General features: G+C 38.3%; 1 long non-coding RNA gene across 2 annotated transcripts; it reads right to left on the bottom strand.

The window, feature by feature from the left end:
* Window positions 1-5709: 5709 nt before the first annotated feature.
* Window positions 5710-23805, bottom strand: LOC116805962. Of its 2 annotated transcripts, none has more exons than XR_004365468.1 (3): window positions 23424-23805; window positions 12398-12462; window positions 5710-5753 (listed from the first exon to the last, which is right to left on the bottom strand). It is a non-coding gene; the product is annotated as an uncharacterized LOC116805962 (long non-coding RNA). The 2 variants fall into 2 exon arrangements; XR_004365467.1 differs by lacking the exon at window positions 5710-5753 and adding an exon at window positions 6208-6267.
* Window positions 23806-25527: the final 1722 nt, after the last annotated feature.

Here is a 25527-nt window from a genome sequence, read left to right as displayed (position 1 = left end):
AATTTCGATATTCTCTGATTCCTTGGCAGGCAAGGAAATCGAAACCGAAACGTTTAACTCAGAAACCGTTAACCGATTGAAACTTAGCCGTTATTTCAAATTGATCATTCGATATTGAGTTAATGCTAGACCGATCGATATACATCAATGGTGAGAGTTATATAGAATACCTATATATGACTCATAAATTCACATTAGATCACAAAATTCGAATACTCTTTGCTAGTGTATGTAGATAATAAGCATCAATATATATCTCTATATCTATACATATATATATATATATATTAACAAGACAGAAGCAGAGAGAGATAGTACGTAAAAAGTATTACAAAAAAAAATAATAAAAAAGAAAACAAATCATGGAATGTGGTTACTTTATGTAACGGTCCTTGTTTAAATCGTTGTCAATGTCTCTGTCGCTTGATCTGCGCCCAATTCCAATTCCTACTCAGGTACAATTAACGGTTTGCACTGTGTTTTTTGTAATGTTTTTATATTTTGGCAATTCATCAGCGCATTACAGGTTTTCGTATTTTCGAATTTTCGTATTGTTTTTTGTTTTTTTTTTTTTGGGACACAAACTAAAGACTTAGGCAACAAACTTGCGCCTATTGAGCTATTGAGCTTTGGTTGCACTTACCTCTTAGCACAGTACATTAAATGTAGTCATTAGCTAGGCATTGTCTAATCTTTGGCTGTAAATATATATGGTAAACAAATAAAAGTCAAGTTAACATTGTTTGGCATATAATTAAATTAATGCATAGAGTCAGTCGTAAAAGGCATTTGCAACACACGTCATAATTAGTGTTTTTACTTTTGGTTTTTAACATCGAATTGCGCATACTCATCGGAAACAGTGGAAAGTCATCAAGATCTCAATCGAAATATTGCCTTATTACTTGTTGGCTGATCAACGCAAGTTTCCATTAGACGCTGCCGCGCGAATTGCCCAAGAAAACGTGAAAAACTTTCGAGCTTGCACACAGAACCGTTAGCCCTACCCTAAAAACCACCATATTAATATATGGATGCGGTCTAGTCGCAAGAGCCGCACTAAAGGGTACCCTGTAAGTAGGTACTTTTCAAATATATTTTAAGTTGGGCTGCCTAAATATGTGATTTACATTGAAAACTGCAACCCGAAAAGAAATTCAACATTTTTTTTAAGAACCAGTCACAGGAACCGAATAACCAAACAAAAAAACAACTTACGATATCCTTTACACTTTACATAATGGAATCGAACGGAAATATGATTCGGTTTGAAACCCTGTTATGTAAATGTGTATTAAAGTTAATATATTTTAAGAAACTTAAACTCAATGAAAATGATTTGGAAAATTTTTGCAACCGCAACGCATATAGAACTTTTTGAAGTGACTTCTGGAGTTAATCTTGAAATATTCAACTGTGGCATACCCTGCTTTAGCTGCTTTACGATTACAAGGCATACATACATATAAAAAAGGGCTCACCAAAAATATAAAAACAACATATTTTCTGGTTCATTTGCTGCAGCCAAACACTTTCGTTAACCCCTCTAACGGCGGCCTAAAAACAAAAAACAAGGCGGTTCTGGCTAATCAAATTTACTGTTATTGTTGTGGTTATTGTTGCAGTTGTGGCTGTTGCTATTGATGTTGTTGTTATTGTTAGTGTTGTTGGCGCTCCTCGCCATTGGCGCCGCCGGCAGCATTCAAAAATTGTTATCGCTAATCAGAGAGTGAAGCACTCATCTCATTTGAGTGCCTTGTGAAATTTGATTTATACATCTCAGGCTGCCTGCCTGCCAACTTTAACTACAATTTCAACTCTCAAATCCGATACCGATTTCGATTTCGATGGTGATTCCATTACCAGATGCTGAGACGACTACAAACAACTTTAGCCTGAGAGATTCCACTTGGCACTTTGTGCATGCGCCTTGCTGAAAGTGAAATTTGTCAACAATTTCGGCAGTTTATGTTTTTTCTTCTGTTTTTCTGTTGTTGTTGTTGTTTTGTTTGCATTTCAATTTGGCGCTGTTATTAAATGCGTTTTCAATTTCACTAGAAAGCCCCAAAGTGTCGCCCCCAAACAGCCTTTTGATATTCTTGCTGAAGAAATTGAAGCGAAATGAAGAAATAAACACAACATTTTCGCTCGCAACACGCGTCGCATAAGCAACAACAAATATATAATATACAAATTTACAGCTTTATTTTAATCTCACTACGCACACACACACACACACACGCATACACTTAAGCACACACACACACACGCCATGCATTACAAGTGGTCCCCAAAGCCGGCAGTTTGGTGACAAGTTTGACAGGCGATGAGTCTTACTGTGTTCACAGCTAAAGCGATTGACCGACTGACTGACTGACTGACTGACTGACTGACTGACTGAGTGGCTGATTGATTGATTGATTCATTGACTGATTGAATTGATAGAACATGGCTTAAGTGGCACTAGAGTCTGTTGGCAACAAGCATTCATTTCAAACTCACACTTTCAAGTAAACAAGTTGGCCTTCGAGTTCAAAATTATCATCATTTTAGTTCAGTAAATTATGAAAAATGTTTGTCGAATGCCAAAGGTTCATTAATATGAATTAAAAACAAAACAAAAACTATATCATTTTCTTCATTTTTGCTGTAGTATCAATAGTAAGTCCAAAGCAATTAATACTTTTAAAAATTTGGATCAGTTTGGCTTGAGCACTTTAGCCAAATGTTGGCGATAAATGTAACGGTATAGATATATATAACAAACCATTTTTAATATGATTGAAAAGAATGAATATCTATGAATGATGTAGTATTAACGATAACAACTTTACTCGATAAATGTTGCATAAATTTTAATAAATTGAAGATTGTCTTTAATGTTGTTGGTAAAAGAATCGACAACAAAGATCTTCAACGAATGTGTTATCTGGCTGTTATCGATAAATTGCTATCGATTTGCTATAATACCCCCCCAAAGCAAATTTCACTCAAGAATTACTCATTCATTTATGCTCGCACCTCCCACACATCGCATCCGTCATTCCCCTTTCCGGCTTGGACCGTTTCGCCAAAATAAAAATCAAAATACAAAAAAACATAAGCAACAAAATAACAATCACAATAACAGTAACAACAACAGCGAGAAGAAGAGAGAAAAATAGGTGTAGACTGGCTAACTGGATATTAACATATGTCGCATGCCTTAATTAACAATTCTGCTCAGCTAATATCGGTTTCACCCACCAAAAACAGCAACAACGAAAGCTCCTTTTACCTTGGCCCCATCCCCGTCCCCGTCCCCGCACCAGCACCTGCACCCGCATAGGCGGGGTGGCGGATAGCGGATGGCGGTTGGCGGATGGCGGACTCTTGTTTGGATGGCGGTATTTCAAATTTGTTGAAGAAAGTAACGTAAGTCTGTCTCTGCATACACCACACACACACACACACACACACACACAGGCTGGGTATCTCATATATGAAAGTTGTGCTAGCGGGCGGGTTGAATGACTCAGGCGCGGGCAGCAGTCAGCAGTCAGCAGTCAGTGAGGAGCTCACTTGGTGACCAGAAATCAAATTAAAATAAAATTCGCTTTTAAGCGCACAACCCAAACAAAATGATAATGATAAAATAAAAACAAAACATAAGTGGACAATAAATTGGGAGGCGTCATACTCAACACACACACGCATACCGACTACACCCCAGTCCCCCAACCCACACCCCCCCTCCCTTCCATCCTACAATAAAGCATGACTAGCCCCTGATTGTCCAGTTTGTTAGTGTGCTTTTGTCAAAGTTCAAAGTAAAAGTTATCTAGCCTGATGCATGGCATTGGGCGTGGCATGTGGGCGTGGCCCATGCATTTGCCATTGACTTAAAATATATATATATATATAAAATATATATATATGTATATAAATGCGATTTAAGATATGGAACATGATTGCGACGCTGGTCATCGCCACAAAATTTATGCGCCACTGACTTTTTAATTTGCAATTAAAGTTGCGCACAATTTGTTGTACTTTTATTGTTGTTGTTGTTGTTTGTTGTTGCTTGTGTATACCCTGCAGTCATAAAAGAAGTGTGCAAATACAGATTCACCAGTGCAGAGTTTAGCACCATGACCAAAATCCTCGATATTGAATGGCGTTAAGCTAAGATATATTTAATTGTTGGCTCTTACGTATATATAAACATATAGTATATATATATATATATATATCCTAAACATTAAGTTTATTCAAGTTTAGTTGAAAATGTAGTAAAGAAATTGAATCGCAAACACGAAAACTATGCACTGTTAAAAGGGCATCACGCAGTCGGACAATGGTAGTAAGCATTATATAATAAATGTTACCTGTTTGGTTAAGTTATAGTTATAGTTATAGTCACTAATGATCTGTACACTCGCCAACTGCATGCGGTCAAAGTTCTGCAAGGCGCTAGGGGAAAGCGTTAAAGATTGGTATTAATTGTGGCGCAGGGGATGGGGAAGAGTTAGGGCGTTATTAAAAGAAATCAACACAACTTATCGTAAATGCATCGTTAATTTGCTTGGACAACGCATTAGATGCCACACACACATACACACACTCACACACACACACATATTATATTTGTGCATTTTTGCATATTTGTCATCCTATTAAAAGAGCTTTACTCATCACAGTTGGAGGCCCAGCTTCGAAACCGAAAGCGAACTCGAACTCGAGCTCGGAGTTTACATTATGCAAATGCAAGTGGCAAGTGATAAGGTTGAATAATGTGCCGCAGAATAAGAGTTGAAGACTCGAAAGGTCATGCCACATTCCGCATTCACTGCGAAAAGTTTGCGCAATTTCAGCTTGCTTATTTTTTCTTCCGTTTTTTTTTCAAGAGATTCGCACGAATTTTGGGATGCGATTCATGCTTAGCCGCTAGGCCCAAAAGAAAAAAAATATATATATACATATATTAATATACATATATATGCCAAAGTCAAGCGTGCACTTCACATACCCTGTACCCCTGAAATGGTAATAGGGTGGCTTAAGGCTTAAGAAAACTTCTGTAAGTAAATAGGCGATGGTTCGATAAATGATATTTGTTTGGGTTTTATTGTGGCACTTTCAAATCTAATTGTCAATAGAATTTGGACTATATTTGGGTTCAGAGCGGAACCGGAAGCGCTTCACCAATTGACATTCACAACCGGAATTAGAACCGCATTTCGACATTTTTTAAAAACCAATTACGGTAGTCGATATTATTATTCCATTTAATGCCAAAAAAATGCAACTGAATGCATGGAAAAAACTTTAACCAATTCATTACCTTTACCGGAACTGGAACTGAAATTCTATGCGGTTTGACAATCTCATTTTCATTGATTCCTGGCTTTACATTTCATTAATTTCTATTTATTTATTTTGTTTTATATAAAGCCAAGTTATAGCCGAAAACTTGAATACAGCTTGAATGGAAAACGGTTTGTTCTTTTTTTGGCTGATTTATTTTAACTATTTTTGTAATACCTTTTAGAGTATAGTTATACTACAGGGTATCTTTGGTTTTGTCATTCTTTATCATCTTGTTATTAAGTACGCGACAAAAGTATTTCGTATAGTTTTAATATTTTCTTTCTTATTTTTTGTTGTTACTTGTAATTTATAATTGCTTGTGTTGAAAAAGCTGTGGCAGGCAAATCATTACAGATTTAGGGAGAGTCCAAGAAAGAATGGTCTACATCGAAGTTGAGGATTCCCTAAAAAGACATATTAATTATATTTCTCAACTTTATTACAAATTATTTTTTGGTTTAACTTGTTATACTGCCAACTTTTGAAGTAATTTTTGAAGCAAATTGAGCATGACTCAGATGGAGCAACAAATGTACTCTCTTTTAGCAAGAGCATTTGTTAAGTTGCGGCTTTTGCGGCTTTTTTTTATGTGTGTACGTATTGCATTGAAAAACGTGAGTGCGTTAAATGTGTGCAACAAACAACAACAAAAGCCAAAAAGTGTTGTGCTTACAGTTATTGTTTTGGGGAAAAACCAGAAGAAGCCGAGGAAGAAGAAGAAAAGCCAAGATAAATTTATATAAATATAGCAATACATGGGTAGAAAGATAAAAAGCTGTAGGGGAAGTGCCGGGGTGCAGTAACTGTGGAAAAACTCTTGCAACACTTGCCGCTTCTCTCTGTGCTTCTCACGCCGCATAAATCAGTCAGCCACATCGTTAGCCAAACGACACGCCCCCTCCTTTCTCGATGGGTTGGCTTACAAATTAAAAAAATAAAATAAAATCTATTACTTAATTTCGCTAAAAAGAAAAATCGACTCAAACACACACACACACACACACAAATCGAACGAGCAAGCGAAGCTTTGGTTTCTTTCTTCGATAAGTTTTATGTAATCCCCCAAAAACACCATCATCATTTTATTGTTTCTATAGCCAAATTAGAAGCTCACAACAAAAAGAGCTGCTCACGGAGAGGGATGGCGAGATATACAATATATTACTATATATGGAGACAGATAGAGAGAGAGAGAGAGAGAGAGAGAGAGAAGAAACTACAACAAAAAAATTAGTTGAAAAATCAAACGCTTTCGATTTCTATTTGAATATGTAAACGAACTCAAAGACCGGCAGCAGCCCGAGAAAAAGAAATGAAAAGAAAGAAAGAAAGAAATTCCCATAAATTAATTGCCTTTCTTCTTCTTATTATTATTATACCCTGAACCCATTAAAAATTGGTAAAAAAAAAAAGGGTATATTGGTTATGTGCAGATGTATGTAACTGGCAGAAGGAAGCATCTCCGGCCCCACAAAGTATATATATATTCTTGATTGGGATCAACAGCCGCGTCGATATAGCCATGTCCTTCTGTCCGTCCGGATCTCAGAGACTACAAATTTGGAACATAGGTTCTCGTATACCCGGCGCAGATCAACTTTGCTTTATTTTATCGAATATCGTTGTTCGAATATCAATTCAACGTCAATCAGTTGCCGATCGCAATAAATGCCACAATTTTAAAGGCAGAAGCTTCTAATTAATACATAATATTCATAAGCATATTATGGATCATCAAGAAAGCATAAGAAAGACCCAAGATATAGTTGAAAATATATATATATATAATATAAATTGGGTTTACACCTTTTTAAAGGAAATTTTTCAATAAAACTAGATTATATTTAACAACTGCGTTCAGGGTACATCGTAGTCGAGCTCACTCGACTACAGCACTCTTACTTGTTTTTTATACGACCGCCTGCCTTATGCTTCTTCCTGATCGCCACTCAATAACATCATCAAAAACGTAAAAACTAAATTTGGAGCCAGTTTTTTTTTTTCTAATTTTGTGTTTTGCCTCAAAATTTGTGTGCATCAAAATTTTGCAAAGCAAGAAAGAGATGCAAACAGAATGGAAGAAAGCAAGAAACCAACAAAAAAAAGGGGGGGAAAAACAAACAAAAAAGCGACTTAAAGTGAAATAAAAATTTGAATGAAAATAAAATCAAATTGGCCATAAATTATGTTCAAAGGCGTTGGGCCGTTTGCCATTTGTGGTATTTTGTTGTTTGTTTATCTCTTTTCATCTTTTTTGAATTCCCAGGTTTAAGATTTTAGAAAAATGTTATGTTTTAAAATGTTAAATGTTTTCCAAATTTGGCCACTAATGTGATGCCTCTCGCTTATTGCCATTGTTGTTATGCGAACGTTGGCGTGTGTTTTGACAAACATTTAAAGAGCGTAACAATTAAATTGTTATAAAATTTCAATTTATTTAGTTTATTTAATGGCAGCGAATCTGATCTTGATTTCGATCGATAAAACGCACTCATGATAAACTCGAATCTAGATCATCTTGAATCTCTTCTTAAGAGTTGAAGACAAGTTTTAATAACGCAAAGCAGACGATAGACAGCATCACTTGTTAGCTATGAAACTGCTTCAAGTTTTATGGATAGAAAAATTAGAAATTGATTTTACAGCATAAATTAACAATGCAAATTATTTTCAAATCAAAATTATTTTATTCATAATTTCAAACACACACACAACACACGACTGCAACTTCGATGAATCGAAGACAAACAGAGCCGACAACGGAGCTGGGCAGAGACTCCAGGACTCCGACAAGCCACATGTCTTTTGGGTGGCTACATTCACAAACGATTTAAGCAAGTAATAAGACTAAGAAGTCAACTAGCTAAACTATTTATAGTAGCGAACTATGCAGGCCTTGTGAAAGCGAGTATGTGTCGCCTTAACTAGAAGAAGATGCAACATCCTAGAAATGCATGCAGTGAGATCCAAAGATATGGAAGGCCTCAACCAAACAAACTTCTACTCTTCCTCGCTGAACCCGTAGAATCTGGCAATTAATTTCAAATTTGTTATCAAGAATGATCGAAGCGTTTTCTCTTGCCCCAAAAAGAGGCGGCCATAATTGCGGCTCAGGCGTGTGTAAAATGAGTGCAAGCCCAGTTTTAGGCCCCGTTCAGATGTCTATTCTTTGTTCTTGCCCCCGTCCGTTGTCAGTGATCTATCATTTTCTACGTGAGCTGAGCCAGCACTTTCGGTTTTCCCAGAGATTCGCCCCGATTGTGGTTCCCATAGTCCCAAAAATTCTGCTTTCTAAGCGCAACACACACTTCAGCAGAACTGCACATCCATTTGGTGGCAACTTCTGCTGCTTCTGCTTCTGCTTCTGCTTCTGCTTCTGCTGACAGGTGGCCATAAATCAAATTGCTGCAGTTGCAGATCTTAAATCTGTATCTGTCACATTCCCTGGCCATGTGTCAAGAGCGCTCTTAACACCTTTTTCTGTATACCCTCACGTTATGGATACTTCACACGTTGTGATCGAATATAAAATATAATAAATAAAACACAGCATTTCGATTCCGTTTCCAATTTCGGTATGTAAAATGAAAGGATTTTGTTAAAGGTATTAAATTCTATATTGGCATTCAGCACCTAAAATCGGTTTCTTACAAATTTTACATTGCGATTCCGATTTGGAATTCAATCAACCGATAAATTTGCGTTTCCGGTTCGGGTTCGAGTTCGGGTTTGATACCCTGATATGGACTAATTAAATCAGTTCCTGTAACTGCATCTTAGACAGAAAAAAAGAGTAAAGTTGCAGTTAAGATTTTCAATCGGTTTTCAATTCGTTCTTCTGCATTTGATGGACTTTTTGTGTAGAGTATACAAACTGTAGTAGTTATTTCATTTGCTGTTCATTTTTAATGTATTTATTTTGGGCAGCAGTTGTTGCTGCTGCTGCTGCTGCTGCTTTCACCGTTTGCTTATCGATGTAACTGCAAGTGTCAACAACAATGAGTAAAAACAACAACAACAGCAACAATAAGAAGAAGCAACAATTGGCTGGTGGCGACTCACGTAGACGCAACGCCCGCCGCGCCCAGCCTTGACCTAGAGCATTACTGCTTTGGCTTTGGATTTAGGTTTACGGTTTTGGTATTGGGTTTGTCGTCTATGTCTGGGTCTTGCTCTCTCGCTCTCCCTCCCTCCGTCTCTCCATCTCTCCATCTCTCTCTCGCTCGCTCACTCACTCACTCTCTCCTTCTTTCTTTCTACAGAGACATATGTGTCTGCTCACGTCTCGGGAAAACGTGCATTAGACGCATTTGATGGAAAGCCCCTGCAACTGTACACATGTTTGCCAGGTACTTGAAGAGCGGCACTGAGCTTTCTTTAGGCCAGGCCCAAAACCAAAAGCACTTGGCCAGTGGGCCACACACACACACACACACACACACATTGAAGAAGCGTGGCCACTGCAAATATGCAAGTTGAGAAATGATTTTGCTGTTGGGGTGGGGGGGTTTTGGGCAGGCAGTCATTAGTTGCAAAGGAAAAACTGCAATTTTTCTGTACGCAAAACTGGTAAAAAAAAAAAATAAAGACAAAATGATGAAACCAGAAAAATGCGTCGCTTTGGCAATTGGCCAACATAAGTGAGTTGCCAGCTGCTGTGCCACAAAAGCGATGACAAACAAATTTGTACAAAAATGCTGTTAATTAAGCAGACTACACAATCTGAGAGACCCCTCCCCCCCTAAGACCTTTCCGCTTAAAGCCAATAGATTCCATACAGCACCCACGATCCTTAAATTGCGACGGCGAGACGCCTCCGCCAAATGCTGCCGCTTAATTACAATCAATGGGCAACAAGAAACCAATCAAAAACAAACAAAATACCAACAAAATGTTTGCATTAAATATTTATAAACTATTTAAATGCGTTGGCGTCTCTTTGTCGCTGTGTCTCTTTGGAATACCCAAAAAACAGAAACTATGATAATAATTTATCTCTCCCAAAAGACGAAAAAACAACAACCAACAGAATTGTTTGCAATTCGTAGCTGCAGCTAAGTTGAGGTCAAGTGCTCGACTACCCAGATACTCTGCAAGTTTCAGAGACCAGTAAATAGTTGAAAGTCGGTAAATAACTCACGCTGAGTAACAATGAAATTGTTGATTGAAGAACGCTGAAAGCATATTCTGTATGAAGTGCTCGACTAACCGATACCCTGTAAAAAGATTTAACAATAGTTCTGTCAACTTACGAAAGCTAATCGAAATGTTTATAAAATTGGGTGCAACTATAGCTCAACTAAAAGATACCCATTACCCCAAATGCAAATGTTTGAATAACCAGTTACTGGAGCCGATATCATTAGATCATCTTGTAAAATATCATTAGATCATCTTGTAAAATAACGCAACAAACCGAAAAAAGTCTAACACTAACCAAAAAGGAACCGAAACGAAATACGATTTGAGATATTCCACATAAAGTGCTCAACTATCAGCCAACAATAAAGTGCAGTTGATGCCAACTTTAGCCAGCTTAAAGCTAAAGTACTTTATTCTAAATATATAGTATATATATATATACATAGCGTATTCAAAGTTGATGTTGCCCCTGAAGGGGAGCAATAGTTTTCTTAACTTTCTGCTCTGCAAATAATGAAAATTGGCGATCAGAGAGGCAAGTGTTGCATACTTCGTGGCTGCTTTGTTAAATTGTTGTGCAACTGAATGAGTTGCATACTCTTTGGGGCGTTGGCAATTTGAGCTCCGCTCGTGCGACAAGCCGAGACGCTTCATCAGTTTCACAAACACACACACACAACACACATCGCTTTAATATTTATGCGCCTGCGAAGCGTTAATAAATAACAAAAAGGGGCAGCACACAGCAAATAGATATTTTGCAAAAAAATGGGGTTGAAAAAGCGTCAGACAACAAGCGAGGGATACTCGCCAAGATATATGCTGGTGTGAGACGGTAGGAGTTGGGGTGCGGGGCTAGAGGATGAGTGTGTGAATATGGGTGTTACAGAAGCCTCGAAGACATAAAAATTACAGCAGCAGCAGCGCACAACAACCAACACTTGACAAACAGACTAACAATATGTGTGTGTGTGTGTGTGTGTGTGTGTGTGTGTGTGTGTGTAAAGCATAAGCTAAAATCAAAATAACCACAAGCATTAATATGCGCCAGCAGACACAGTCAAACTCCAAGCCAAACTAAGCCAGCAAAGGGTGCAGCGAGTACAGTAGGTTCAGGAATAGATTGCCCAGAATCGAGTATGACTGTACAGCAAATACCCCGTACTATATGCATATGGTACATGGATGTATACAGTTCCGCTTCACATATTGATTGAGAGATATAGATAAAGGATGAATTTGGCCTAACATCATTTGAAATGCAACTGTTCGTAAATAAATAAATAATTTGAGTTTTAATGTTTCTTAAAACATTTCTTGAAAATGTCGGATTTGCTTTTAGTGCACATTAAATTAATGAATTAATTAATAACATAGTGAACAAAAATTCAAACCAGAAAATACTCCTTTTATGTTTAAGTAATTTAGTAAGGCAATTTTCTGTGACTTCAGCTGACTGTAAAAATGTGGATATATTAAACACTTCACACCTCTTTAAACCGATGAAAGTTTTCTAAAATGTGAATCATTTTTATCATCTCTTTTTTATACTTTAAATATGTGTTTAGTTGGCTTCAAGTCATCGGACATATCATACAGATAAAGCAAGCTTATACATAGAAAGGTATATGCCATTTTCAGATATTGGTACAGGGTATAAACAGAACAATGCATTAGGTTTGCATAAAGTGGATAGGGAAAGGTAGGGAGGGGAGTCCTGCACCCCTTTTAAGACACTTTCAGACCCTGTAAGTGCTCGCCAAGGTACGTTGGCATTGTCAAGACCAACCCAGCCACCTTTCTTCTGTCGCCGTCTCCCCGCTACCCACTCACCACCCCCAAAAACCTCCCCCGCGCGTGCATTGCACTTTCACAGACTTCTTGCCAAGACTGGCTATTAACTTACCTTAAAGTTGCTGCTTCAGCGTTTTTTTGTTTAACATTAACTTTGGCACCGCACAACGGGGGAAACTACAACGAGAAGAATTGAAAAATAAGAGAAATTAAATAAATCGTTTTAGCCAGTTTTGTCACAAACGAATAAAACCCTGTTTAAACAAAGAAAGTAAAATATAATCATAGATAAAAATTCAGAGCATTGCAGTCCATAAGTAATGCCAGGCAGCAAAGAACAGGTTGGGTGTAGCCAAGAAATACCGTCCACGTTTGCCTTTCAAATTGTGTCCCATTACTTTGGCATATGCCAATCTTAGAAGGACATCGCCAACAACCTACCAACCAAATTTGGTGACTGTAGCCTTCAAATTGTAGAAGATATATGTGGCTTTATCGATTTGCAATTATCGATTTTATCGATTTCCTAGCCTGCAAGTCGCAATCTCTACGGTATCAAACAAAGTATGAAAAGAAATACAGAATGAGCGAAGGACTGGTTGTAGTTCATTATGGATTGAGCTATTTTGTTGAATTTGGTAAAGTGAATTCCTCCTTTGTGCATATCAAATGCAATATGGGATAGTGGATGCGATGGGGGTAAACAAATGACTATCAATTATTGTTGAATTGTTATAGTTGAAACTTTATCGATAAATGTGCACGTAAAAAAGATTCTTTTCTATTGAAAAATGTGAGTGCAAAAAGAGAACTGAGCCGAATCAAGGTGGGCAATTCACTTTTATCGAGAGGGAATTACTATATATATATATATGTGTATGTAAGTAGCATATGTGTAGAACTCTGTTCCCTTATCAAACTCTATTTGCGAAAGCTGCTTGTGGGCTGCTTTGTGTTTAGCATATCGGAATTATGAATCGACAAGTTTGACATTTAAACAGCTGTTTGGGCACTGACAACACACACTCAGTGTGAGAATCACAGTCTGTTATGTGTGTTAAGTGTCGAAACGGGTGTGGTTTAAGAATGTTTAGGAAATCACACACAAGGTCAACACAACACAACACAACACAACACAACACAACACGACGCCAAACAGCGATAACAAATGACAACAAATAGCAACAAAAGCGATGACGATGACGATGACGTTGATTGAGAGTTACAACTTTTCACTGGGCGCCCAAACATAACCCCAAAACTCTAATGGGAACTACTAACTATAATTAGGCAAATGCATGCGTCAAGCAGTGGGAAAGGCGAGGAAGTTGCGAGCAAGCAAATAAAATTAAGTTTGGCAGCCGAGAAGCATGCAACGCTTTCCTTTGCTCAATGAGCAACTGTCACGCAACATGCGAAGACAACGCACTCCAAATGTGAACGTTGAGGGGGCTGGTGCGGTGGGCAGGATGATGCGCTAATTTAATGGAATGCATAGGAAATGTTTTGGGGCACATTCATAACAAATGCGGACCTTGAAAGCCAAACTAAGCAGTACAAAACAAAGCAAAACGCACAAAATATCTAAAGCAGCAGCCAACACTCTTGCCACACTCCCCCCGCCTCCCCCCTCCCCATTCCTACAACGCGCAGCTTGTATTTGATTTTGGTCAGTGGCCAGTTACCAGTTGAAAGCGCAAGCCGTTAACAACAATGTGGCAACAGATATTTATTAGAAATTGAAGTGCGCGAAATGAAAGGTCTTTCAAGTTGAGAGTTGCATACCCTGTAAACGAGCCGAGTATGCAAGCGGCATACCACAATTGAAATCCATACAAAAAGAGTGATTAATATTGTCATAATTATGAGCATACTTATTGACATATTATCGATACACATAAATATTGATCAATCAACTCAGCAACACAGCAGATTTATAAGGTATCTCTTAGTCTGTCACTCGCTCTCGGCCAGCCCAATCTCACTTACTGTATTTGTATTGTGAACATTTCGTTATTATTTCTTTTGTTGCCTAGCGAAAGTGACACTTGACAATAATTTTATTGAGAAGTTGAATCGTTGTCGTTGTTGATATTTTTGGATATTGTCATCGAATGGCAATTTAATTGATTTTCAATTTTGATCGGCAATTAAGCTCTATGTTGTTGTGGTTTTGGGTTGTCCAAATATTTGCATGGCGCAGCCATTGACCCGAAACGGTGCCCGCATCTCAACAGCTGCAACTGCAACACTCTAACTGAGACCTTGTCCCTTAATTGCCTAAATCAACTACTCGTTGCTACACTTTAGAAAAGGCAAAAAAAAAAAAAGAATATACTTGCTGCAGCAGCTGCCGTTGCCGTTGCAACTCGGGGGTGGCTCTGGCTCAAAGGTCATTGCATTGCTGCAGGCTGCCGAGGCAGACACCATCAAGAGGCACGTCAGCAGGCCTCTCTGATAAGGTTCCAGTTGGCGTCAGTGGCATCCTCAAACACGCCCAGCAGCAGCAACGGCAGCAGCATCCAGTGTCAATGACAGCTACCCCTTTATGAAGCCAGCTCACTGCTGTGTTCTAACTCTCTCTCCTCCTATATGAATATGTCAACTGCCCAGCTCCCTTCATTAGTGCAGCTTTAACGCCATGCAAACACACACGGACACACACACACACACACACACACACACACACACACACACACACACACACAACACACAACACACATCTACCTTTTCTCCCCTTGGGCATTTGCTATTTTATAAGCAAAAAAAAAAAAAGATTTAAACATTTGCTTGCGATAAGATTGTAAGCGACTGTTGTTCCTGTTGTTGTTGTTGTTGTTGTTCCTGTTGCTGTTGTTGCTCCTGTCGCTGCTGCGTGATCTGGCGCTGCCTTTTGGCCAACAACGCAAATAAATATTTGTGCAGCGTACGTTGCTTTTGTTCGTGTGCAAACAGATAAGGGCCAAAAGAGTTGAATAACACTTGGAGGCATATATGCAAATAGTGCAGCGTAAAAAACAAAACGAAAAACACACTCAATCACACACATACACATACACACACACACACACATTTTGCTGTGCTATCGATTTATCGATATGCCATGTTATCGTCGTTAAATCGATTCAGCTGCGTTGATGACTATGTCAAATACATTCTTCCGTTCGCTCTAGTTTGACAGTCGGAATTCAACTTTATATTGGTCATTGATTGATTTAAAGGACTGTTGTCTAATAAACATATTATCGATATTAATGGATATTAATATACTCGTATATGCAGCAAATATTGACTAATAATGTGTTGGAAAGAAACTGAAAGAGCTAAGAAACAAAAAGAGCAAACGCGTTCAGGTAATATTTACAGCGATTGTTATCGAATGTAAAATAGTATTTAACTTAGCGACTTTACTATCGATGACACTTATCGATAATTAAGCCCAGATAACAACAAGAAGAGTGCATCAAATGTGTAGCAGCTCGATAAACAAATTTGAGACACAACTCGAACTCAAAGTGAACTAATTGCAACATTGCAGGCCATTGAACACGTCTAGACGCTAACCAAAGGGCCATTGGGAACAGCCAAACGTGTGTGTGTGTGTGTATGTGTGTGTAAGTTGCCCCACGGCTCGTGGCCATGTCAAACAACAATCAATTCAAGTGCAACAGCAGCAGCAGCAGCAACAACAACAATGCTCAGGTTTATTGCGAATGGCGCTGAGGAATTTGAATGTCGCTGCTGCTGCTGCTGTTGTTGTTGTTATTGTTTGCATGGCAATTGGCGCACAGCCTTTCAACGACTCGACACGAGATCAAGATCGCATTTCTCAGATATAGACGGATCGAACTGAATCTGCAGATCGAACAGTTCCACCAAAGTTGCCCTCCCACTTGACGGCAATTGCTAAAAGGCATGCAAAGACACACTCATCTGAGTGCGTATGTGTGTGTGCGTGTGTGTGCGTGTGTGCGTGTGTGTGTGTGCGTGTGTGTGCGTGTGTGCGTGTGTGTGCTTGTCTATTTTTAGCCAGCCAGCTGGACGAGTCCCTGCTCTTAGCCCTTACTCCCTCGCTGCCACACAATTGTCGCTTTGCTAATAGATCGCTGCAATAATGTAATGGAGGCAGCAGCCCGCTGGCTGCCTCAATGCCACACGTTGCACAGCGAAACGACTTCGGATACGTATTTGGCATCCGATTCGGATTCGAGTTCGAGTTCGAGTTGGAGTTCGAGTTCGGGTTTCCCCTTGCGGCACATATGGCGCAGATCAGGGCCATGACTTGGTTTTATATTTAGTTCGCTTCCTGTTTCTGCCACTTGAGCAGAAGAAACGTGAAAGAAGTTCTCAAGATTTTGTTTCTCATCTCTTTTTTTTTTTTTGTTGCCAATGTTTGAATACCCTTGCCGAGAAATGGTATGCAAACGATCCAATCTTGATGAAACCCTAATAGATTATCAATGTTATGTTAGGGCCACAAACCGGATTAGAAATAAATATAATTAAAAGTGTTACTTTCATCGCCATCGGTAATCGATTTTTATCGATATGCTCGAGACGGGCTAAGATATCAATTAGGTGTGTGTATTCGGAATATATGTATATATACTTTATGGGATCGAAGCTGGCATCCTTCTGCCAGTTTAGCATCATTATACTCATTTCCAATGGCTACAGGGTATACAACATGTCTGTCACAACTTATCTGAAGAGTTCGTAGAGTATGAAATGATTACAAAAACTGAAAGACAAACAAACAGTGATGAATCTTATGGCTTATGCGTTACACAAGTCATGGCACCCTCGGTAAGGGTATACAAAGTGGAGATGCTGCCCAGCATTCATTCCACAGCGAAGTCAACTTGAAACTTGTATCGATTGCACTTTAATATTTTTGATTATTTATTTAATTTTTTGTTTTTTTTTTCGACTTTGACTTCGACTTTGAGTTCGAGTTCGAGTTGTAGTTGGAGTTGGACTTAATAGTTTTATACTAGAGGTGGCGGTAGAACCCCTACTCGAATGGAGGGCATTTGTACATTGATTTATGTTGATTTAAATGCGACGAGCACTTTTCAGAATACAAAAAAAATGATAAGCTATAAAAAGCTGTGGTTGCCACATTTCCCTATTTTCTTTAGATATTGAATTGTGTTGCCTCGTTTAAGTTGCTGTTGTTGTTGTTGTTGTTAAAAGCTAATTTCTTTAGTGACAGCCATCATGGACTGGAGAGAAGAGAAGACTTTCAGGAAAGCAGCTGTCAAATCATAATTTCTAAAAAAAAAAACAACAAAAGAAGAAAAATGAAACACATGTAAAACTCCAAACTTTGAACTAAAATTAGTCGCAACGGAATCTTTTCTTTTTTCTTCTTATTTTTTGGAGGGGAAAACTCGTAATATGAGCTGGGGGGATTTCGGGGTAGGGGGATAGGGGGGACGCGTAGCATGCCCGAAGGCACGTGTGGACTTAATTATAAAGTTACATTTAATTGTTAAGAGCGCGGAAATCTATTTATATATATAGATATATATATATACATGTACAGTGATCGCTCACAAATAGGAACTTTTGCTCGAAAAGTAAACAGCGTTTATTATTATAATTATCGGGACATCTACACTGCGACCTACTAGACATATTGTGCCCCCTTCTCAGCCTATACTTCTCCTCCATCAACCCCAGCTGCTCCTGCACGAATGCGAGAATCTGTGTTGGGTTGAGGGCTTCTATGTCTTTGGAGCTCATAATATGCATCCCTGGGATGGTGCATCTTCTTCTAGCTAAGGATGTGTCTTGAGGATTCTTCCTCTAACTATTGTGATTAGGTGACTTCTTAGTCTACAATGTCCTGTCAGTAGACCGGCGAGTATCCTAAGCCTATTCACAGCGTTAATTCTGGATAATTTTCGGATTTTATCTTTAAAAAAAGTTTTTATTTTTTTATATTTTCAACAACTACCAAATATTTGTTTAATAAACAATATATTGCATATGATACTCAGGAATTTCAGAATATTTACATATATATATATTTATTTACTTTGTAGTTGCACTTTTATTTACTTACACATTTGTATATTTATAATTTGAGAAGTTGTGTAAGAATTGTGTTACGTGAAAATGCCACATTTCAAATGTGGTTTGTGCCCCGACAAATGGCTTGGGCCCAATTCCTTAAGTGGCATCCACTTTTCCATTTTGACAGACTCATATGGATTTCATGTATATTGATCATAATGGGAAATAGAATATATATAAATATGTATATAAACAGATGTTGGCCAAAACCAAAAAAAAAAAACTATAAATATAAACATAAAAAGGAAAAGGGAAATAAAACGCATTTTTCCATCGCATGACAAATGTCAATAATCCAGACATGAGCAGACAACACAAGCCGCAAGCCAGACGACAAAGATCACTCGCTCCAAGGGGGTGGGGATAGGGATGGGGATGGGGATGGGGGTATGTACTACCTCCCTTAGAAACGAGCAATGCGCAATTAATCAAATCATTTGAACGCGAGCATTTTTCAATTAAAGTCATTCGCAATTTGAATGCTAAATTAATCGAAATAAACGGGGGAAAAATAAAGACAAACCATACCAACAAATATAACGTGTAACCCCAATGCGACGATCCCCAGGTCCCCAGCCCGAGCCAGCCCCGCCCACCACTCATAGGGCTTCTTCAACTGGCTGCAGTTAGCGAGATGCCTCAAATTGCATTTAATATGATCTCAGCTCAACACACAATTGTCTCAAATAAACAGTGAGCAAAGTGGCTGCTGCTGAACACCGCCACTTATCTACCATGTTATCTACAGATAAATCTGTCTCTGAGTGGATCCATCTGTCTCTCCCATGCAAAGATAGTTATATATATATATATATATTATACACATATTCTTCATGACTACACTTCTAGTTCTTTATATATATATAAATATATATAGATACAATCTGTATTATCTATAATCCAAATTCTTAAATGTTATCTAGCACATCATAGCCATATCTATATATATATCTAGCTATGAGGAATATGGATATACATATATATTTATATATATATATATATCATAGTCATAATCCATATAGTTATCTATGTCTACAATCTGTACTTATTATATATATACTCATTGTAAATGTATCTTTACCTATGTCTATATCTATATATTATATGCATCTATATGCATATTTTTACCTATTTATATATTTACCTATATCTAAATATATTTATCTATGTTTGTTATTGCTATCTTATCTAAAATAAATCTATACCTATATTGTTATCTATATCTATATTAATTATCTACGATATTCGCATATAGCCTAATCTGTATTATCTCAAAAGTTGAACGATTATCATCCAAAGATTGTTGTTCGCTGTTGTTCTCTCTAAATAAAAACACTCCCGGGATTTAAAACAGTCACTTAATGATTATAAGATTCTGCTAGCTAAGATGATAATAACCACCATCTACTATCTTCAAATGTTTCCGTTTGCTGCAAGAGAATGCGGCGTTTTATCAAAAGTTCCACAGCCGATTAATATGATCTGCATTACGTAACGCTTGACCCCTAATATTTTATGGACTTGATCTTTTGTCTGCCGCACTCAGTCATTATTCAACCGTTGAATATTCATAGATTAGTAAACAATTTGCATAACTGCAGATATTTTTAATTTGCACTCAGACAGCTGAGAAAAAAGCATCTTCCACAGATGATGAGCTGTGAGAAGCTCACTGAGAGAGAGAGAGAGAGACAGCCAACGATCAGCTATCTGTCTCTCTCTCTCGGCCCCCTCCTACGACTACCTACTGGTGGCATCCGACAGCGTTTTCAATTTAGTAATTTATGTTATATTTCGCTCCTTTGTGTGTTGGCGCAAAGAGTTACGAGTATTTTATCGCTGATTACAGATTGCTACTCTTTGATTTGGCGCTGGAAACCGTGCCACACAAATGTGGGGCATGTGGAGCAATAAACTTTATGAATAGATGCGACGGCGATGAAGACCCGACTCGACTCGTCTCTGCTACGGGTCGTTCATTTGGTCAGTTACCATTTATTATTTTGTCGCTGATACGCTGGCCAGTTTAGAACAGTTACTTCTTTCTGCCTCCTCTGCTTCTTCGGCTTCTTCTGCCTCGTCTTCTTTGCTTCGTTTAATTTGCAGCCCATCCGCTTATGCTAATTGTGTTTGGCAAACCAGAACACTGCTGAAACGGAATATCACAAATAAAAAAGACACAAAAAAAGACATCAGAAAACAAAAACGAAAAAAAACGAACGGTTCTTGGATTCAATTTTTATGGGTGCTCTATTATTATCATCAAAACATCGATAAGCAATTTATTATAATGGCACCCAAATCCACTCAGAGATGAGCACAAATTGTGTGATGTAAAATCCCAGCATTTTTTCATTTACATTTTCGAGATGATAAAATATTATTTTTCGACACTAATATTTGCGATTCATTTACTTATTTTCAGTCTAGATTCCATTGCAATAAATTCCATTGAGATTGTTGCAAGAATGCCAAGCGATGCTTTATCTTTAGCCGAGTCTTTTCGATTTATCGCTCTTTAAAATGACAGAAGACAGCATCTGCGACCCCATAACATATACAATCTCGATCAGCATCAATAGTCGAAATCGATTAACGATAGCGATAATAGCAACCATTTTAACGATATATATTTCTTATCAAATATGCATCTGCCTTGACATAATATGGATTATGTGCAAAAGTTTCATCATGAAGCAAATCGTATATAATTATTTATCAATAACAATTCAAGCATTTGCTGTGCACACGAAAGGGTATCTGTTAGTCGGGAGTACTCGACTAGCACATGTTTACTTGTTTTCCTTATGTCGACTCGCGCTATTTGCCAAGTCAGCTGCCCAAATGCAAATCCCTCAATTTGTGGAGCGACAGATGTGGTTTCAGTTTCAGTTTCAGTTATATATATGTATGTATATATATATACATACGTATTTATGCTATATATAGAGCATTTTTGGAGCGTTTGTCGAAATTGACAACAAGCCCATAAACAAGCTCGTAAAACTGCACCAATAAGCTGCTCAGCAGCCGAGGAAGAACTGAAAACACTTAACGAAAATCAAGCAAAAACCTCACGCCGCACATCGATAAATCTGAGCAGCAGCAGAAGCAGAAGCAGCAGCAGCAGCTCCTTGGAGCGTAACGTGGCGCACGCGCCGTTCCTCGATACAAAAAAAAAAGAAGAAAAAAGATGCTGAGGAATTTGCGCAGGCGAACAACGAACGGCAGCCCAAAAAAGGGCAGCGCACTTTTGCCCGTGGGCGAAGTGGAGTGGAGTGCAGTGGAAAGGAGTGGGCAGTCGAAGGAGACGGAGGCGGAGGTGGGTGGGCGGGCAACGGGTTTTGGTTAGTTGTTGTTCTCACAATCTGATGCAGCAGCAGCAGCGCTTTGAATGTGATTGCATCTTCGACTCGGTTCCCATCACACACACATACGCGAGTCTGTCAAGGCTAAGGATAAGTGCTGAGCATTTGCAATGCGAACTACTAAATACCCTAACAAATGGTAGATAGGCAATTGCAACTACACTAACAATATTAATTTGTAAGTAATGAAATATGAAAATTAATATGAAATAATAACAATAATAATAATAGTAATACCATAGAATAATAGAAATAACCGAGCTGTTCCCAATCTCTACAATGAACCACTCTGGAAACGAAGTGTGACCAGCTTAAAGATCTTTAACGAACTTCATACAGTAGCCGAGCATATTAAAAATAAACCGCAATCAACCGCAAGCTGCTCTTCTCTTCTCTTTCCCTCACTCCCCTGCAGCAGCACATACTAATAAGTTTCGTTCAATGTCAAGTTCGTCGTGAGCAACTCACTCAAGCAGACCAATTGTTCTTATTCTTCTGCCCCTTGTTCTTCAGCTGCTGCTGAGCTCATCGGTTGGAGTCGGAGTTTTGTGAATTGCTGCCTGCCACGCCCCTTTAAAAGTGACGCCATAGGCGCCAAAAAACTTGTGCAGGAATTGCTTGAGTTCTTTTTCATGATTATTGTTGTTGTTGATGTCGCCAAAAAGTTAAGTTGGCAATTTGAGATATTTATCTCGCTGTCAAGGACGACATGCACTGACCTATGCCTGCTTGTGTGTGTGAGTCACACTTTTGACGCGTGACTCAGCATGAGCCCAAAAAACCCATGAAAAAAGCTTACATATTTGAAATTAGGGCGCAGCAGGAAGTTCAGTCAACCAAAAAATATTCTATATAATAATAAATAATAAGTAGCGTAGACGAATTGCAGCTCAAAGCAAAAGCACTGATAACACACACACATTCACATGCATACATACATGTTTATAGCAGCGCTTAACTTATCTATGTAAATGAACATAAAAATATTTGCAAGTTCAAAATCTGGATAAAAGAGAAAAGTTGCCAGATATTATCAAAATGTGTCGCATTTGTTCTTATCATCATCTATGCTCTCTCAGCACGCGCTCTCTCCTCTCTTCGTCTTTCTCACTCTCTGGCTTCGTTAAGTTGAGCGGAAGCACCGTTAGAAGCAGCGCATTTGGTGTTATCGCTTGTTGTTGTTGTTACCGACAATTTTACTCTTCGCTTTGACTGTATTCTGGGTGGTTGCAAAAATAATAGCAACAAGCAGCAACAGCAGCATTTAGTTAAATTAGCATGCTTTAAACTAATTAAACACGCAAGCCAAATAAATAAAACAATAACAGCGCTCGGCTTTCAAAGTTATTGAGGTAACATTTATTGTGTGTTGTTCTTATTGTTGTTGCTGCTGCAGCAGCAGCGCGTCCCCAGGAGCAGCCGGCTGCTGCACAAACACAAACAAGCAAACACACACACATATGGCTGTTTATATTGATTTTTCACACACATAGAGAAGAAAAGGAGCAGGCGGCAGATAAGTGTAAAGCGAAATACCAAAATGCATTAGAGAAATGTGCAAGAAAGCAAAAACAAGAACAACTGCAATAGTTGTTGTTGTTCTTGTTGAGCCGCTGTTAAGCGGTCCCCCTCCCTTTATTTTTCTTCCCTTTTGCAACCCACCCGCACAAAACAGATCCAAACACTTACTGCACTCCTTGTCTCTCTCGCTCTGGCTTCCTCCCTCTCTCTGTCGCACTGGTCGTGACTCCTGCGCCCGTCTCCTGTTTACAGCTGCACACGAGTAGTTTTTTTTTTTTTTGTACACACCCTTTCTGGGCACACCAACAAATTTTACACACAAAACAAAACAAAAAAAGCATCAGTTGCAAACACACACAAGCTCAGCAACTGACAACTATCTGTGGTGCAGCACAATTCAGCAGTATGATATAAATAATTTATAATTTGTTATTTTTTTGTGCTTTTGATATTGGAACCGCGCAAAATTGATCCCAAACAATGTTGCAAACACGCCGCCCGGCAGCACACGACCGCATTCAACGAGTTGTCAATTCAAAATAACATTGCTGCAACAGCTGTTAATGATCTGGGGTCCTGCTGGCTCGCCTCATAAACAGGTAACAGTGTTCTGTTAAGCACCTTATGAAGTTGGCTGCGCACTAAATGTTGGTCACCGCGACTGCAAAAACCAGAATGCGTATATCGAGAGATAACATAACTAACTATTGCGCATCTACGTCACATAAGACACACGAAATATCGTGCTTGTGGAATGTTTAACCTTAAGAACCACTGATGAGGATTCACGATTGAATGACTTAAAAATCAATGAAAGTTTTGATATACAAAGAAATTACTGCACTGTTTTAGCCCAGATTGACGTCACAAAAATAGTCAAATTCTTAGCATAGTTGAGGGTTCTGCACAATACGCAATCTTCATTCGCAAATTCATGGTTAGACGTAATGCGCGCCGTGCAAAGCTACGTTAACATAACGTAAGGCGCTTCATACCTTGCGAAATTTTTTCAAAAACTTTTACAAGCTTTTACTTTTTCAAATAAGCGTTATAAGAAATACACGAAAACATTAACCACTAAGCATACAATACATTGTATTTAATAATTGTAGAACATAAGAAAGGTAATTTGGAAAGTATAAAAAATAAAAACAATTACGTTTAAAAATTGCGCCACTTTTTCTTTACGTTGCTGGAATGCAATGCAGGCATGCCACAGAAGAGTTAACAGCGCAACTATAACGCAAACTGAGAAACGCAAGCGCATAATGCGCAACGTACGCGCATTGTCAGCAACGTAAGCGAAGAACGAAATCAACTTATCGATATAACAACCCTGTCAACACACATATAAGATACATTTTTTTGTCAGCAGCAGATTTTTTTTGGTGGTAAATAATTTTCGCTGATATATTGCGCATATTAATAATATAAACAAACTAGTATTCTTAACTGCACGTTGTATACTTCAACATCCAATAAAACGGCAGTAATACCGAGCTAAAGTGCCTAAACAGAAAACAACCAAAACTGTGTACCATGAAAAAAAGTGGCGACGTTTTGCTGCTGCTGCGTGTGGAATGAAGTGGAAGCAGAGCATTGAAAAATTGACGATAAACGAGAAATAAGAAATGAGAAATCTAGTGCTCCAATATATATTTTATATGTTTAATCATTTACAGCAAGTGCATCATTGTTTTTTTTTGTTTTGTTTAACTCTAATTGCAGCTGGCGAATATCGAATACCTGTAAAGTAATTAAACCTGTGTAAGTTAACAATTATTTATGGCCAAAACACACAAAATATGTTGCAGCAGGCATATAACAATTTATGGTATGCTGTTATACGATCTGTTATACACAACAAAACTGTAGCAAAGAATTATAAAAAAAGCGGCTCTGATTTCCAAGAATTGTTCAAAACTGATGCATGTATGTATGCGTGTGTGTGTGTGATTGTATTAAACAGGTTATCATTCGCTTTTTTTATTTTTGCGCAGCCTTTAATGCGCTTTGTCCGCATGCAGCTAAGCTAATACAAGCACACACACATACATACATGTATGCATAAATACATGTGTGTGTGCGTGTGTGTTTTTTACTGAAGGTCAACGATGCTTTCTCCAGTTGTTTTGGCTGCTGCTGTGTAAACATAATTATGGTTTTGTCTTTCAATTTTATTGCCCACTTGAAAAAACAGTAATTCTAATTTGGGCTTCATTCTCAATTTGCGCAAATGTGAACGCACTCATCACACACACATACATACGCA

Source organism: Drosophila grimshawi, unplaced genomic scaffold, assembly GCF_018153295.1.
Source record: "Drosophila grimshawi isolate 15287-2541.00 unplaced genomic scaffold, ASM1815329v1 contig_848, whole genome shotgun sequence".
In the NCBI taxonomy this organism is placed as follows: Eukaryota; Metazoa; Arthropoda; class Insecta; order Diptera; family Drosophilidae; genus Drosophila; species Drosophila grimshawi.
Note: the sequence above shows the minus strand (reverse complement) of the source record. Positions and strands in the feature narration are given on the sequence as shown.